The 17,771-nt window shown below is 36.9% G+C and overlaps 1 protein-coding gene across 2 annotated transcripts in view; it reads left to right on the top strand.

The window, feature by feature from the left end:
* SPATA17 (spermatogenesis associated 17) overlaps window positions 1-17,771 on the top strand; it is a 270,751-nt gene that overhangs the window by 241,074 nt on the left and 11,906 nt on the right. Inside the window, exon 10 of one of the 2 annotated variants that reach the window (XR_011975479.1) lies at window positions 4,858-4,974. The exons of the other annotated variant lie outside the window; for it this stretch is intronic. The gene's annotated coding sequence lies outside the window, so the exon portion shown is untranslated. The remainder of the gene's footprint in view (window positions 1-4,857; window positions 4,975-17,771) is intronic. 2 annotated transcript variants of the gene reach the window in all.

Here is a 17,771-nt window from a genome sequence, read left to right as displayed (position 1 = left end):
TCAATTGCTAAAGCTTGTCAGTTATACTTCTGGAACATATCTCACATCTAGCCTTCTCTCCATTCACATAGCCACTACCCTAACTCAGTCCTGCATAATCAGTTATTAGACTATTGTTAGAATCTCCTAAATGATCTACAGTCTCTTCTCTCTCCTCTGATTCATCCTTCATACAGTTGCCAGGTTAATTTTCCTAATTTCAACTATTCTTGTAATGTCACCCCCTGCTTAAGAGCTACAATGTTTCTTCTTGTTTCCAGTATAAAATAGAAAATCATCTGTTTTGGCCTTTCATAATTTGACTGAAGTCAAAGCTTATCTTTCCAGATTGACTACATATTATTAAACTTAGTATACTCCATATTCCAGCCAGTTTACTGTTATCCATGCGTGACATTCCATCCCTTATCTCTCCATCTTTGGATATAGATTGTTCCCTATGCCTGAAACATACTCCCTTTACACCTCCTACAATGCTATTTTCCTTCCAGGTGTTCAGTCTACTCAATATATAAAGCCACTCCATATATAAAGCCTATTCTTATTCCTCTTCTTGTAAGCACCACTCCTCTGGAAATTACTTTGTGTGTATTTGGCTTTAATTTTCTATAGAGTTATTTTCACATGATAGAGTGCATGCTTCTTGAGGGTTAGGGCTTAAATTTGTCTTTATGTCCCTAGTCACTAAGATACTCCCTGGCATTAGTAGGCACATAATAAATACTTATTAGATTATTAATAATCAAAATAACCTGGAGATCCCAGTTAAAAGAGTCATAGTTGATGTCATAGATACCTCTGAGACTTGGTAGGATGGGGAATATGACTGTTATATGGCTCTAGAAAGCTACAGAAGATATATTCGTATTAGGAAATCCAGGAATATCATATGGAACATGGTGGTGAATGTTTGGATAAAGATAAGTGCCAGGAGAAACAAAAGTGTTTGGAACCATACTACAGACCACCTTGTCAGAAAGAGGAAATAAGTGAAAAATTCTGGAAACAGAATTACTGCCACAACCTTCCAATAAGCATGATAGAAAAGTGTTATAGGAGGACTTCACTTATCTTGAAAGATCTTATAGTTCTCTACCAAAAGCAGAGCACCCTAATACTTGGCTTTCCTTAATGATAATGATAATCCTTCAAAATGAGTAAGAACTGTTATTCTGGATCAGATCCAACCTAAAAGGAGAACCTGATTCCTGAAGTAGAAATGGTAAGAACCTTGAAAAGTGGAGGGTTGGAGAGTGAACATCTACAACATAAGCTTCCTAATAAAAAAGAAAAGAATTTTGTTTCACATTCTGCAGAAAAAAAAATTGAGCCCATTCACTGTGAAATTCCTCTTCTCTCCTCTTCCTCACTGTCCATCGCTCAGGTGCCTTCTGCTACTTTTTACTTTTCATCCTTGTTTCACATGATGAAGTGGCCTTACTCCTTACCAAGAATAGCCCCTTTACTTATTCAAGTGATCCCAATTTATCTCTTCTTCTCAAAAAGATTGCCCCCCCGTCATTCTCACTCTGTCATTTATTTTCAATCTCTGCCTCTCCATTGACTTATTTCCTATTGCCTACAAACATATCCTTCAGTTCCTGCTATCTGCTATCCTATATCTCATCTGCCCTGTGTAGCTAAACTTCTTGAAAAGGCCAACCATAATTAGTGCCTCCACGTTTTCTCCTTTCATTCTCTTCTTAAGCCCTCACAATCTGTCACCTCTATCATTCCACTGAAACTACTCTTTTCCAAGTTACTAATGATTTCTTCGTTGCCAAATCTAGTGGTCTTTTCTCAGTTCTCATTCTCCTTGACCTCTCTGCAGTCTCTAACCCTGTGGATTTTCTTTCCTTTTCAGTACTCTCTTCTCTCTAATTTTTTGGGTCATCACTCTCTCCTGGTTCTCCTCCTTCCTATATGATCTCTCCTCTGTCTCCTTTGCAGGATCCTCCTTCAGATCACACCCTCTAACTGTAGGTGTCCTTTACAGCTATGTCCTGAACCCTCTTCTCTTTTCCCTCTATATTACTTCCCTTGTGATCTCATCCATTCCCGTGGATTTATTTCTGTCTCGATGTTGATAATTCTCTAATCTACCTTTGCTGCCCCAGTCTCTCTGCTGACCTCCAGCCTCACATCTCCAGCTACCTTTCAGACATTGCAGACTGGACATCCAGTGAACATTATGTCCAATGCAAAAGTAATTATCTTTCCCCCAGCCCTTATCCCCCATCTCAATACCATCCCCCACCCCAGTCCTTCCGGCTTGCAAACTAGGCATCACTATTCTTCACTGACTCACATTCTCCATATCCAAGCTGTCAAGGTCTCTGATTTCACCTTTGCAACATCTCTCAAATATGCTCCCTTTTTTCCCCCCCGGTACTGCCACCACTCTGGTGCAGGCCCTCATCTCCTCGTACCTTGATTGTTGCAGTAGTCTGTTGATGGATCTGCTTGCCTTAGGTTTTTCCCCACTCCAATCCATCCTCTGTTCAGCCACTAAAGTGATTTTCCCTAAAACTCAGGTGCGATCATGTCCAGGCCCATATTCCATAAACTCCAGGGCCTTCCTGTTGCCTCAAGGGACAAATATAAGATGCTCTCTTTGATATTCAAAACCCTTCCTCACCTAGCCCCCTTCTAACTTTCCATTCTTCTTATACCTTACTCCCAATATATACTCTAATCCAGCGACACTGATCTCCTGACTTTTCTGAAAACAAGACACTTCACCTCTCGGCTCTTTGGATGACCCCCATGTCTGGAACATTCTAGGTCATCTGATCAGACTGCTGCCCTCTCTGACTTTCTTTAAGCCCCAACTAAAACTCCTCCTTCCCTAGCCCCTCTTAGTTTTCGTGCATGTTGTTTCCCCTATTAGACTTTAAGTTACTTGAGAGCAGGGTTTGTCTTTTGTCTCTCTTACATCCTTAGCACCTTAGCATGGTACCTGGCACATATTAGGTGCTTAATAAATGTTTATTGATTAATTGAAAATAATAAGGAGAAAAAAATAATAGGGGCAGTTAGGTGGTTCAGTGGTTAGAACATTAAGCCTAGAGGCTGGAGCACTCAAGTTCAAGTCTGACCTCAGACATTTACTAGCTGTATGACCCTGAGCAAGTCACTTAACCACTATCTGCCTCAGTATTTAACTATAAAATGGAGAAAATAACAGCAGCTACCTCCCAGGGTTGTTGTGAGAATCAAATTGGTAAAGAACTTTGCAAATTGTAGAGTTCTACATAAATGTTATCATCATCATCATTGTTTTATACCCAGTTCTAATCTTATGCATCCTAAATTTCCAGAGAACAGAATTCAGAGAGTTCAGTGAGAGTATAGGTAGGGTCCATGACTTACAATTTTACAGAGGAAATTAACTGAAAGGAGCAGGAAACAAACACACACATGCACACACACACAGGGAAACCTTTAATAGTGCCTGTATTTATTCAGTATTTTTGTTCTTTTTGTCCTCTATTTTTTTTAAAGTCATTAATATCAGTTTTAGATTGTTAGCCCTTAGAGGGTAGGAACTTAGAGTTACTTAATAGGTCAGCTGCCATTTGCCACTTATATCATGATGATAGTGATCAAAGAACCATCTTCTCTTGCATGCTAAATCTCTGTTGCCACTGATTCCTCCTTTACTTACAAATGTAGTTCTATTTCCCCATCCAAATATAACCAAATTCTGGACTTACATTCTTATGTTAGTGGACTGCCAAGAGCATGGCTGGCTCCACAGGTAGCCCCAAAAGGGTCATGAGTATTTCTCTAATGCTATTGACTTGAATTTCCAATGCACATTCTCTCCAATGTCAATTGACAGCTATTATTGCCCCAATATTACTTGTCTGGGTCAGTTAAAATCTCCTTAATATCAGTTGGGATGATTAGCACACCAATATTAGCCATTCAATTAGCTTTTTACCAAGAGATATTTACTGAAAAATATGTAGCAAGAGTAGTATGAACATTTCCCCCAAACCAGGAGCACATCTGGTTCTACCATCTCAGGCACTAGAGTGATATCAGACTTAAGGGGGTTGCTGCAAAGAGTCTGCCATACCACATTCACTTCCATCCTTGTTTTCAGGACCTGACTTGTAGGACTTTCTTACAGGATTACTTGCAGTAGAGATAGAATTGTTCCTTTGCTTGTAGGAAACAGCATCTTAGCTCTGGATCAATTCATTGCTGGGCTGGATGCCACAGGTTGCCATTAGAACTGTGTTTCTCATCAAATTTAACCACTGAAAAACCCTGGTATGGATATCAGTTACTGGATGTCTAACCACTCTTCTGACCTTTTGAAAGTCACAAGGTCATGGCCTAGTTCACTCTTCTCCAAAACTCACTGACCTAAAATCAGGAAAAATTAAACATAAGAGGGACAGAAAAACAATCACATTGTATACTTATGGACTTACATGGGCGTCGGTAAAGAGACTAGGCAACTGGGTGGCTCAGTAGATAGATTACTGGGCCTGGGAGTCTGGAAGATCTGAATTCAAATCCAACCTCAGATATTTACAGACTGTATGACCCTGGGCAAGTCACTTAATCTACTGGAAAAGAAAATGGCAAACTACTCCAGTATCTTTGCCAAGAAAATCCTGTGGACAGTATTGGCATGCCATGGTCCATGGGACACAACTCAACAACAACAAAAAAGAGAGTATGTCACTGGTGTTAACTTCTCTCTCCCCATCTGGAGACTTCAAGCACTCTTTGCCTCAGTTACCAAGAGAAGAGAGATCAACCAGCCAGTTAGGACCTTTCATAGGTACACTCAGTATTGGCTCAGCCATCAATCAAAAGGCTTTTCTCTTTACCACACAGAAAGCAAACAGGCAACAGTAAGAGAACACCAGCACTTACTCTGAGGTGGAGAGGAAGGCCCCTCCACTGTGCAACATCATACAAATCTCTGGAAGCAGCTTCATCAGTACTCAATATGTAAGTATGTGTGTATGCATGTGTATATATGTATGCACATGTGTGTATATGTATATGTATACATCCATGTATACATGTGTGCACATGTGCATATATGTACACAGAAAGCATTCTGTATTCACGTGCATGTATATATACACATGCATATGCACACATGTGTTGTATATGTGTCTGTATGCTCTATATATGCTCTATATATGTACATATACACACATGTATATATACTTCATATATATTGTACTTTTCCTATACAATGAAAATGAAAAAGCAGCATAAATTTCTGAATGCTTTTGAATGAAACAGCTAGGGTATAATGACAGGAGCATTGCTTTTAGAATCAAATGACTGAGCTATGAGTCCTAGCTCTGCTTTTTAATTCTTAGTTTGACCCTGATCAAGTTACTTCAACTCTCTAGGCCTTAGATTTCATATCTGTAAAATGAAATTGGAATATATTATCTTTTAAGAAACTTTCCAATATTAAATCCTATTATTTGCTATTATTTTATTTAGATTTTATTTTCTATAATCAATGGATATCAGAAGAGATTTTCAAGTGAATTCCAAAGCCTACATTTTTCTTCGTGTATAAAGCATGAGGTGTTTTGATTTAAAAGAATGCTGTTCCTCTAGATTAGACAATTAACAAACTAAAACTCCATACAATCCTTGGTAGTTTTTGTAGGACTGACTCAAGTTCAAGATCACAAACTTTAACCGTTAAATCATTCAGAAACCTCTCTGGTTCTAATCAGGTTATTCTGCCCACATCAAAGACTATTTTGAAGATGATTGCTTATGAAACGCAGGAGTTATGTTATCAGAATGGAATCATGGCTAGGCAGTAGTGATGGCCAAAGTCTTGGGAAGCTCTTGAACAATGCAGATTTAGAAGGACTCAAGAAATGATATAAAGGAAAAAGTGTTTTAGAATACAAAGAATGATTTTAATACACATTACTAAGTGACTAATAATATGCCAATCAAGAACAACCTTATTTTGTCTGATGGGTCTGGATTGGACAGTAGCTGATTGCTAATTCCTTTTATGAGCCGTCATGCCTAATAACTAGGTGGCCCAGGGAATATAAAGTCAGGAAGAACTGAGTTCCAGTTCAGTCTTAGCTATATGATTTTGAGTGTCTCACTTCATCTCTCTTTGTCTCAGATTCTTTTTCTGTAAAAATGTCATGAATAATAACACCTACCTTCCCAGGAACATTGTGAGGATAAACTGAGATCATAATAGTAGATGACTTTATAAACATTAAAGTATCATTATTATTGCTACAGAATTTACCAGCCGCTGATGTAAATTAGTACATATGTATCCATATCCTCAATTAAATCAATTTCCAAAGAAATTAGGTAGAGACATCAGTTCTTCTTTTTCATTTTGTTTAGATTTTCAAGAATAAATGTGTCCAAGTCCTGACTTATATATGTACACATATATGTATGTACATTATACATACACGTACACACCTGTACTTTATATCTATTTATACACATGCTTACATACTTGCACACATGTGCATGCTACAGGATAGGCAATCATTTTGGTTCTTTTAGCTTGGTAATGAGCAGCACTTGTAAATACTGCTGAAACCACTGCTTATTACAGGATAGACAAACTAGTTGAGACACTGCAAAGCTATTCAAAAGAAAGTTGTATAGTAACAGACAAATAGAAGATCATTTTCTAACCAGTCCATGGTGGCAAAAGAAATGCTTCCTTAAGTTCCTCGGCCCAGCTCCCCTCTCATCATATGGGAACTTCGCCGATTTGACAAAATAGGTGTGAGGGTCTACAGCCCAGAAAACAAGAGAACAAAGAGATCACTAAAAAACCCAAACTCAACTGCCAAACTGTGCATTAAACAGACTTTGTACTCTGATGCAGAGCTGCTTGATTGAGTAGTGTGGTGTCAACCATATCTTTCTTCTGATGCTAAAAGTAATGCACAGAGACAGAGAGACAGTCACAGCGCAGCCTCCCATCAGCTGTAATTAGTCTTTTAGTTAGCAGAGCCTAGAAAAGCCTCTCATCAGCCCCTTCTGAAGTCTGAGGGACCCTGGTTTTTGATGTTTGCATTCTGAGGAAAATTGTCCCCACCAGTTCTAACAAATTGAAACACCAGGCTAATTATGGCAGCTAATGAAGTGTGTGGAATGGTCACAGCTTGTCGTGAAACTGTTCCTTCAGCTTGGATTAGAGTTTCATCAATCACTTTTTTAAACTGATCCAGAATTGCTTCTGCCCGGTGCTTGGCATTTTTAATGCTGTTTCTGTAATTGGTTTTTTCCCCAAAGCTTAGACTGTTTTTTGAAATATTACAACCTTAGAACAGGACTTGCAAACTCTAGTTTATAAAAAAACATTTCATTATTGCCCCTATCAGCTGATCAAGTGGTAAAAAGCTAATAAAAAGACCACCAGAATAAAACTTGATAGATTGCTTTTAATCCAGCTAAAGGTAGCAATAAAGCATATTCACGTGCATGTATGTGAATCACCATTATTGTGAACTGTATATCTGCTACAGTCATATGAACTGGGTTTGGGGGACAAATTCCACCATATGTAATGAATGCCTTCTTGCTCTTCCCTTATTTTCTCGTGGGCTATAGTTCTTCTTATAACATTCAACACACTTTTGGCATGACTTATGGATTTTGCACAGTTCCGTGCCTCTGTCAGGCCTTATCTCCAAAGGTCTCGCTATGTACCTTTGAAAAATGTTAATAGAAATGAAAGTCAGACTTTAAAAATTAAGGCAAATTTTACTTTGAAACTCATATTCTTCTCATCTAATCAGTGCATAAGCAAATGGAACTGAACCATTTTACATGTCTGTTTTCCCATATAGACCTTTAGTCTATAACATGCATGGAATACCCTTTATATACAGGGCTCTCTCCTAGGTTAGTGAGCCTAAAGTCAGATTGTAAGTGTGAATTGTGTCTTCTAAAGGTTCAGCATATGTACACAATGTTGTCAAGCCATAGCAAATCATGAAACCTGCAAAAGGTTGTGTTGTGCCCCAGTGGATGAAGCAGCTATACCTAGAACATCCAGAATTCTTCAAGTTTTGAGCTCTTTATTATATCGGCATTTAGTTTTTATTTTGTAATCTATGTCATTCACTTCAGTGTTGTCTATTTCATATACCCCATAGTAGGTGAACTCTGCCTAATTCTGTCTTTATAATACTGATAATTAACATTTTACAAGGAAATGACCATTTTCTCAAATAATAAAACATACATATATTATATATGTATGTGTGTATCTGTGTATATGCTCACATGTTGAAATCTGGAACAAATACTCTACTGTTCATTTATTTTTGGTATTTAAATGCTTAGGTGATATCATAATTTCACAGTCTATAGTAATGAACTCTGGATACATCACTTCCCCCTAGGACTAAACAGATTTTCCCACTACTGGTTCCAGAATCTTTTGGCCTCTCCAATGATTTCCTATTATCTCAGGATCAAATATAGAACTTGTTTGGTTTTTTTGAACCCTCATTACATAGCATTTTCCTGTTCTAGCCTTTTTCTACCATGCCCCTGCCTCTCCCCACCACACTCTGTATTCCAGTGACATTTGCCTCCTGGGTCTTCCCTTGCACAAGACAATCCATCTCTTGCTTCTCATGGCTGCCTCTCATGCATGGAAAGATCTCCCTCCTCATATCCACCTCCTGGCCTCCCTTGCTTCCTTCATGTCTCAGGTAGGTTCCATCTTCTGCAAAGAAAAGTCTTTCCTCATTCTCCTTGATGCACCTAGCAGTGGTCCAGAAATTTAAATTCATTTAGAAAAAATATATTAAGCACTTCTTTTGTGCAAGGTACTCTGTTAGGCCCAGGTAATTCAAAGACTAACATGCAACAGTGCCTGCTCTCATGGAGCTGGAGGCATCTAACACAGCCCTGGAGAAGTAAATACAAAATGCAAGGCATCAGTAACTGAGATAAGCCAAAGACTTGGTTAGGAGGGATTATCTGGAGGCTTTCAAGGAAATGAAGGATTCTACCATGGGGGAAAGGAAGGATAATAATGCAGACATGGCGACCCAACAGGACTGATGGATGTGCTGACATCAACAAAATGCTGTGCATGGGGAACAGCTAGCATCTGGCAGGAGCAAGAGTGAATATGGGGTCCAGGGGCCAAGAAGAAGATGTGGGTTAGACTTGGGAGCAATGAGGAAGAGCGTTCTAAGTACCAAGTTAAGGATTTGAAGTTTATCCTATTGGCAACGGGGAGCCAATGAAGAATTTTGAGTAAAGGTAGTGACAAGATTCATCCTTTTATAATAAAAATGTAGTGTAACGTTTCCCTTTAGTGCCCCTTCCAATCAGAAAGAGTTTGAGTTTTTTCCCAATAATTTCTGTGCTCCCCCAAAATGAATGAATTTCTGTAATTGTTAACAATAATTCCAGAATCCAAGTCTCTACTATTACAACATATGATTTTATGTCACCCACTACATAAAATATAATTTACTAGATTGTTGAAAGTATACTTGTAAAATAAAGAAATGCTCATATAAAAGGATAATGTCTTCCTTGGGAAAGATTATTTTTGTTTTCCATGCAAACAATCTATAATAAAATCAGAGCTTTGGTTTAGAATTTGGATATTTAATTTTTTTTGATGACTTTCTTCTTCTCCTCTCTTAAACTAAGATGAAAATGTATCTCCAATCAGTATAAATGATGCTCCACTAATTCAAACAGAGGTGTGATCAACCTGTCTCTAATCTGCTAACATTAAACCAAGAATTACCAATAATGCCTTCCATTTTTTAGTAGTACTTTTACCCTATTAGGCTCATTTCAAAAGCTTGCCCTACTAAAATAATTCATTTTAACCTTCAAGATATTAAGGGATGAATGTGAGTTAAGATACTAATATCCCAGTATAATATTTTAACCTATTGGCATTAAGGCCAGCTGAACTCCTTAGGACTTAATTCTAGAAGCAGAATTTTTAAAATCGTTAATTTGACCTCTATTAAGTTAGATGATGGAGGGGGAAATGGCAAACGGCTCCAGTATCTTTGCCACAAAAACCCCAAATGGGATCACGAAGAGTCAGGCAGGACTGAAAAGACTGAACAATAAAAGTTAGATCATTGCAAAGTTATCAATGATATAAAGGTCTGTTAAGCATCTTAATAGTGTAAACAATATCCTGTGAAGCATGTTTGACGTACGTAAGGAAATCAGCTGTTCTAAGTGCTTAGCATTTGCATACAGTTGACACACAAATTCTAAATCATTCTTATCTCTTCTCTAGCTGGTAACCAAAAGTCTTTACTTAGTAACTGTCATATGAATTTTTCCGTATAGTTTAAAAGAAAAAAAAACTGACCTTGGAGTCAGAAAGATCTGGGTTCAAATCTTCCCTCTGACATTCTACCTGTATAATTATAAGAAAGTTCATTTAACATAGGAGTGCCTGGGGAAACTCTATAAAAGTTTAAATTACAAAGAGGTTGCTGGACTGCATGGCTGGAGAGAATTTCCAAACTTCGGAGAACTCTTTCCTTAAATTAAATCTTAGGAGCGAATAAAACCACCACAACAAAATATACTTGGAAATTAAACAAATGCATGCATCCCAAACAGAATTTCCCTGAACATTTACTGTAATTTAAAACTTACCCTCAGTTTCGTTTGTCACAGGAAAGGTTTTATTCTACTATAGGTTCTGCTGGATATGAACCAATTTACATAATTTTGACCTAACTAACCATTCTAAAGAGTATTTTTAACAGTCTCAGGAAGTCATCCACTGTTATGTGTTGGCTACTGTGATTATAATTGGTTTCTTATTTTGTTTCTGATGCATATGAATGGCTCTGAGTAAGTGCTTTAAGCAGTGAAAGGACTTAGCATAAGATAGGTGGTAAAAAGTCAATATCCTATGCACTTGAATACAATTTTGTTCATGAGAGTTCTTTTCCCTTCATTGGAAGTATGTGCCCAGTGTACTTCTAATTTAAAAATGCAATAAGCATTGATAGCTTATTTCACTTTTTATTATACCCTTTCAAACTTTTGTACTTTATTTCTACAATGTATAAAGTAATTATCTAATACTTGTATTAAGTGTAGTTTCATTTGAGACTTTAAATTCTTACCTAAGGTTTATCATGTATCAATATTTTGTCACACTTGACAAACATCATTAATTTACGTACCTTAAGTAAATGCAAGTCACCTCCATTTGAGTGTTTTGTAGAAAGCTGAGCTTCGAGTGGTAACAGCAAGTAAACATCCCTGGAGACTTGGAATGCCATTCCCAGAATTTCCCCCACACATTTGTTTTTTAGTTAAAACTCAGTAAAGTTCATGGGCATCCAAGTATGAAATAGCTTATGGGAAAATTCACATTGCTTTCTTAATTTAATTTAGTTTGGGTGGGGGAAGAATATTATGCCTGAAAATGGATTGGCTTCTATAATTTTGATCGAAATACAGGCATTAAGTAAAATACATTGGTAGAAATCCATTGATAGAACATTTTGTGCATGTTTGTGTGTGTGTGTGTGTGCATGCATGTGTGTGTATATTGGTACCTTGAGAAGAGATTTGACATTATAAAACACATGACTTTTCATCAGCCATCTTGACTATGGTTCAATATATTGCAAAACTCAAAATGGCATAAATTTACATTATGTACCAAATGCAAAAGGGCAGCTAAATGTTGCAGTGGAAAGAGTGCTGGGCATAAAGTCAGGTAGATTTGTCTTTGTAAGTTCAAATCTGGCTTCAGACACTTGAACGGTGTGACCCTGGGCAATTCTCTTCACCTTTTGCCTCAATTTCCTCTTCTGTAAAATGAGCTGGAGAAGGAAAGGACAAACTAGTATCTTTGCCAAGAAAACTCCTAATGGGGTCGCAAAGAATCATACATGACTGAACACACACATACAAATGCACCCTACCATATCCCCCAAACTTTAGACATGTCATTAGTACTTTGATTAGCCGTTCAAACTGTCAGTTTCAGGATATGTCACTATTTTGTTTGATCTCTCCTTTCAGGTTTTATCACACCCATACACAGAGTAAACCATTGCATTATTTTTATCTCATTTACATTTTTGTCAGTGCTGTTGTTTGTGCTTCATTTTCAATACTTTTTCCCTCACTGGAATAACCACTTACTTTAGATTACTGTACAGTAGTTTTTCAATACCACAGTATCATACTTCTAACACTTTAAAGACCTGCAGTTTAGTTAATTAGGAATTCCCTCCACCAATGCAGATCACAGCCCATTGAAAAATAGCCTTCAGATGTTGCTGGAGCTGGCAAAACCCTCATCCTATAACCAGCCAACCTAGCAATGGGCCTCTGACTTTGGCTAGGATGTGTCTTAAAATCTTAAAAAACAGACATACAATCCATCACCATGTTTGTGCAAGAAACCTCTCTAGAGAGATAAGAACAGCTAGACCAAAATAGCCTTTAACAAACTGGGATTGACATCATTAGAGAATATCTACAAAAGTTTAAGGGGTTGCTAGTGTGCACAGCTGGAGGAATTTCCATTGTCCGGTGTCCACTACAATGAGACATCAGAAGACTGTGTTAAACGCTCCATCCTGCACAATGAGCTGTGCGATGGAACTTAACTCATCATTGCTTCAGTTTTGTGTTCTCGTTACTCCTTGTTGTCAAGCATGGCCAATAAGCAACACTTGCAAAACTCAGAAAGTAGCTGTGATTTAGGAAGGGGTGGTTAAATGGGGAGACAGGATGAAAGGACAGTGAAATGAAATAAGGAACTGTCTAACAAGAGTATTCTAGTTGAGAAATGAGAATGATTACTAAGGAGAATCACTGTAAGTCTGAGGGGAGCCAAAGATTTGGTGAGGTTAAAAGTTATTAAACAAGTTGCTTTATTTTAGCAGTTAATTGATAGTAGATTATGGAGGGTGCAGAGTCTTTAGGCTGCTGGAGACTAGTGAATCCTTCTCAATGGGTCCCTAAGTCTTCTTATTTGGTCTGTTGGCTATTCCACTAAGGGAAGAATGAGCAGAAGGGAAAAGACTAAACTTGTGTAGCAATTTCTTCTAGCATAAACCAAGCCAAATACCACTGGCCAAGCTACTCTAGGCTAGAAGGAATACGCTTCAAACACTTTCAAGTCAGACAGGTACATTTTGAAGCTAAGTTTTTGAAATATGAAAAGTCCAGAACCCCAATAACCTGGAAAATACCATTTAATGATTTTTCCCACTGACTGAAATATATACTCCTAGCACTACTGGCTGTCCATATTAGGGAAGGAGATAATGTGATTATTTTAGCCTCACTTTCCCTTCAATTATTTTAGGTATCTTCTTTTCCTTCTATAATTTCATTGCTTTTAGAAATATGAATATGCTTTTAGAAAATGAAAATAAGAGTTGTTATGAGCATCCATTTTCTTTTAAATTAACGCTGTAACTGCTGATCATGTTGTTGCTTCACTATATTTCCATGTTGAGTCCTCATTGTATTGGGGAGGTTGACCCTGGGTTCCAGAAGTCATATCAGTAGAACCCAACTCCCACAGGTCCTTCAAGCTCATGATGAGCTAGTTGAGAGACTTATTGTCAGAAGGTTGGCAATCAGGCTCTGAATATTTTTACTCAAAACAAGTGATAAGGACCTACTAAGATGTGGATGGTGGCAATCCGATTTGTAGAGTATCTATACATATAAAATCTTTGGAAGTATGGAAATATATTACTGGGCAGATTTTATGATTTGACATTTTTGTCCCATTTCTTTTAGAAATATATGCATGTATGTGCATGTGTACATGTGTATATGTGTAATAACAATAGCAATTAACTACATTTGCAGCTGGTTTTTCTGAAGCCTTCTGAGAGCACTTAACATTTCCATAGAGAAAATTCAACATAGAATTGTTGATAGTGCAATTAGGGGAGAAAAACTCCCTTCATGTTAGAATTCAGCTATTTATTAATGATGCCTTTGTATGTTATTAAGAATTATAAATGTTTAGCAATAAGATTTCAAGTCCATATGTTCCCAGATGTTGTTTGGTGGCTATCAGATTAGCAATTTTTCAAATCCTATACACGGTAATTAGAGTCTTTTGCAATTTCTTGTGGAAGCTCTACTTGATTTCAATTCTTTCATTTAAAACTCAGAAAGAACTGTGTCAGTGTCATTCACATTTTTATAGCTTGACAAATAAATTAAGCATAATTAAAATGAAATATTTGTTGCATAAATTAAACTGCAATTAATATGTTTTCTGCCTCTGTTTGAGAGATAAGATTAAAATAGTCATGTTAGTAGACTTCCCACTGTGAGAATAATTCCTCGATTTTTATACAGCACATTATCATATGCATTCCCACAATAAATGAGTAAACTATCAAGTAGAAGAAGTTGTTTGATGAAAGTGTCATATAGAAGGATATAAACTTGCTTTTATGATGGCAAGGCAATATCACTTTTTATTTTAAGATCTAATGACAAGTTGATTCAAAGGGTAAGATTTGCACTTTTAAAGTCATTAAAGTAAGCAGAAAATTGCCCTTCATTTTAATCAGTCGTCTTTTTAAATTAGAGAGTTTATTGTTGTCAATGTTGTTTGGATATACAGGAGGTAATTAGGAAATGAGGAACACATATCAGGCACCCAGGCCTCCTCTCAAGTCAGTCAGTAACTGACATTAGATCCTGTCATCGTAAATTAAAAATGCATAGTTTCAAGAAAAAGGAAGACAAATAGCAGTACTTGTTGCATATGTATCTTCTTTAATAACAGTAACTTCCAATTACTTAGTGCTTTGCAGTTTGGAAGCACCTTATTTTGATCATCATAACCATACAGTGAGCTGAGTTGTATAGACACTGCTTCTAACAGAGGAACATGTCCTGTAAATCTGGCTTCTATAAAGCTTGACTTAGTTTGTAATTAGTATTATTTTCATCATGCATTGCCTTTCAAAAAAATTGCAACCTCAGTTCAGATCCCAAGTTTGCTACTTTCCTATCTCTGTGACCTTGGGCAAGACATGAACTTCCAAGGGGTCACAGAGTTCTTCTTTATGAAATGAGGGTGTTGAATACATATGCATGCAGGTAAGTGTTTATCACTTGGCTCTCCAAATTTTTTTTAAAAGTTCTTATAAATCACTTTTAGGTTTAATTGGCAATATAACATGTTCTCCATCATTTTTTAAAAATCTAGACAGTTAAAATAAATCAGGCCCTAATTTGTGACATTTGCTGATTTCTGAAGTGTAAACGCTCACACTGAAAATTAAACAATCAGCTCTCATGACTTGAGATGGCTTCTGCACACCCCTGATTGGAATAGAAGACCTCTGAGGTCCTTTCTACTTCTGAATTTGGGGCCCATTTCTAAATCTGTGTGTTTTAGAAGTGATATGGTCAATAAAATCAATGTATTATTATGGCTGTTTGACTATGATGGAGACCTGAGATTCGGATGCCAGAACTTGATTCCAAATGAGCACACATCCTGCTATGCCATGTTTCTTCTCACTAATATTTTACTTTGGAGTCCAAAATGGTAAAGGAAAACCTTATTATTAATCTCTCTGGGGAATGAGCACTTATATATCAACTACTATGTGCCAAGAACTATGCTAATAGCACTTTATAAATATCTTTTTTTGAACATTGAGTAATTTAAATTTTTAAAAAATTATTATTTATTTTTAACATTTCCTTTTTTTTAAAATTTGAGTTCCAAATGATATCCTTCCCCATTCCCTCCCCAACCAATCAGAAGGTAAGCAATATGAGATCAATTATACATGTAAAACATGTTTCCATATTAGACATGTTGCCAAAAGAGCAAGAAAAATTGTTGAGAAAATTATACTTCAATTTGCACTCAGATTTTATCACTTTTCTCTCTAGAGGAAAATAACATTTTTTCATCATAACTCCTTTGGAACTGTCTTGGATCATTGTGTGTGTGTGTGTTCATCCTTCATTGCTGAAGAAGACCATGCCATCAGAGAAATAATGACATGACTTGCACTTGACTTTTTTTTTTTGATTGAGGGAGGGTTGTGGATCATTGTATTGATCAGAGTAACCACGTCTTTCATAGTTGATCATCATTATAGCATTGGGGTTACTATGCACAATGGTCTTCTGGTCTTCACTTTTCGTCAGTTCATATAGATCTTATCATATTTTTCTGAAACCATCCCTCTTCTAATTTCTTATAACACAGTAGTACTTAACTTGTTCAGTCATTCCCCAGTTGATAAGCATCTCCTCAATTACCAACTCTTTGTCACCACAGAAGGAGCTGTTATAAACAGTTTTGCGCATATAGGTCCTTTCCCTTAATCTTTAATCTCTTTAGGGGAAAGATCCAATAATGGAATTGTTGGTTAAAAGGTATGCACAGCTGTATAGCCTTTTGGGCATAGTTCCAAATTGTTCTCCAAAGTGATTAGACTAGTTTACAATTCCATCAATAATGCATTAGTGTAGCAATTTTCCTCATCCCTTCTAGCATTTATCATTTCTGATAGGTATGCGATGGTACCTTAGAATTATTTTAATTTGAATTTTTCTAATCAACAGTGATTTTTTTTTTGCTAAGCAGTTTGGGGTAAGTGACTTGCCTAGAGTTACAAAGTTAGCGTCAAGTTTCTGAGACCAGATTTGAATTCAAGTCCTCCTGACTCTATCGACTGTGTCACCTTACTGCCCATCAATAGTGAGAGAGTATTTTTTTCATGTGGTGACAGATAGCTTTGATTTCTTCTTCTGAAGATTGACTGGTCATATCCTTTGACCATTTATCAATTGGGGAATGGTTCCTATTTTTTTATAGTTCTCTATATATTTGAGAAATGATGTCTTTATCAGAGAAATGTGTTATTTTTTTTTTATATTACTTCATTTTCGATGTTACCTTTTAGGAGAACCTAGTTTCCCAGGTTATCTCTTTAATTGGGTATTTTTCTTTTGCTTTACCTGAGATCATAATTGCTATCTCTGCCTTTTTTCACTTTAGCTGAAACATACTTTGTGTATGTCTTTCTGTTTCAAGTATAATATATATCCAAGGTGATACCCATAGCGGCAGCTATAAATATGCCAGCATATTTCCAGGTTTGAATCACAGTATAACAGACTCTCTTCACTGAAGACAGAACCAAGACATTTATTCAAACACCAAAAAAAACAGATCCATCATAGTTACCAAGAAATCTATACACATCATTAGGCCTTCCCACAAACCAGCTCCCTCAAGCAAAATGCCCTTCTCTCCCTCACAAAATCCTGCCTTGCTTCCTCTCTTTCCCAGCTCTGTCTTCTCTGTTCCATTTCTCTCAGCCCTGCTCCACCCTTCCTGCTCCATGTGACTCAGATTCTTATGTCTCAGGCTTCCCAGTTATTAATGGATGGGAAAGATCTTCCCACTTCATTAACAATACATGTATAGTCAATGCAATGTTAGATTCTAGTTTTTAATACGTTCTGCTATTTGCTTCCATTTTTTGCATGAGCTCATCCCATTCATATGCACAGTTATAATTACTAACAGTGTATTTCCCTGATTCCCATTTTCCTACAGTTTATTCTTTTCTTTCTCTTTTTATATTGTCCTTCTGACATGTTTATTTTGCTTCTGACCGCTGCCTCTCTTAGTCTACCCTCCCTCATCATCAATCACCCCTTTTTCTTATCCCTTTCCCTTCCTATTTCCCTTTTGGGTAGGATAAATTTCTACATCCAGCCCAGTGTAT

The sequence above is a fragment of the Notamacropus eugenii genome, chromosome 2 (genome assembly GCF_028372415.1).
Source record: "Notamacropus eugenii isolate mMacEug1 chromosome 2, mMacEug1.pri_v2, whole genome shotgun sequence".
NCBI classification, from domain to species: domain Eukaryota; kingdom Metazoa; phylum Chordata; class Mammalia; order Diprotodontia; family Macropodidae; genus Notamacropus; species Notamacropus eugenii.
The sequence above is the reverse complement of the archived record's forward strand: the minus strand, read 5'-3'. Positions and strand labels throughout refer to the sequence as shown.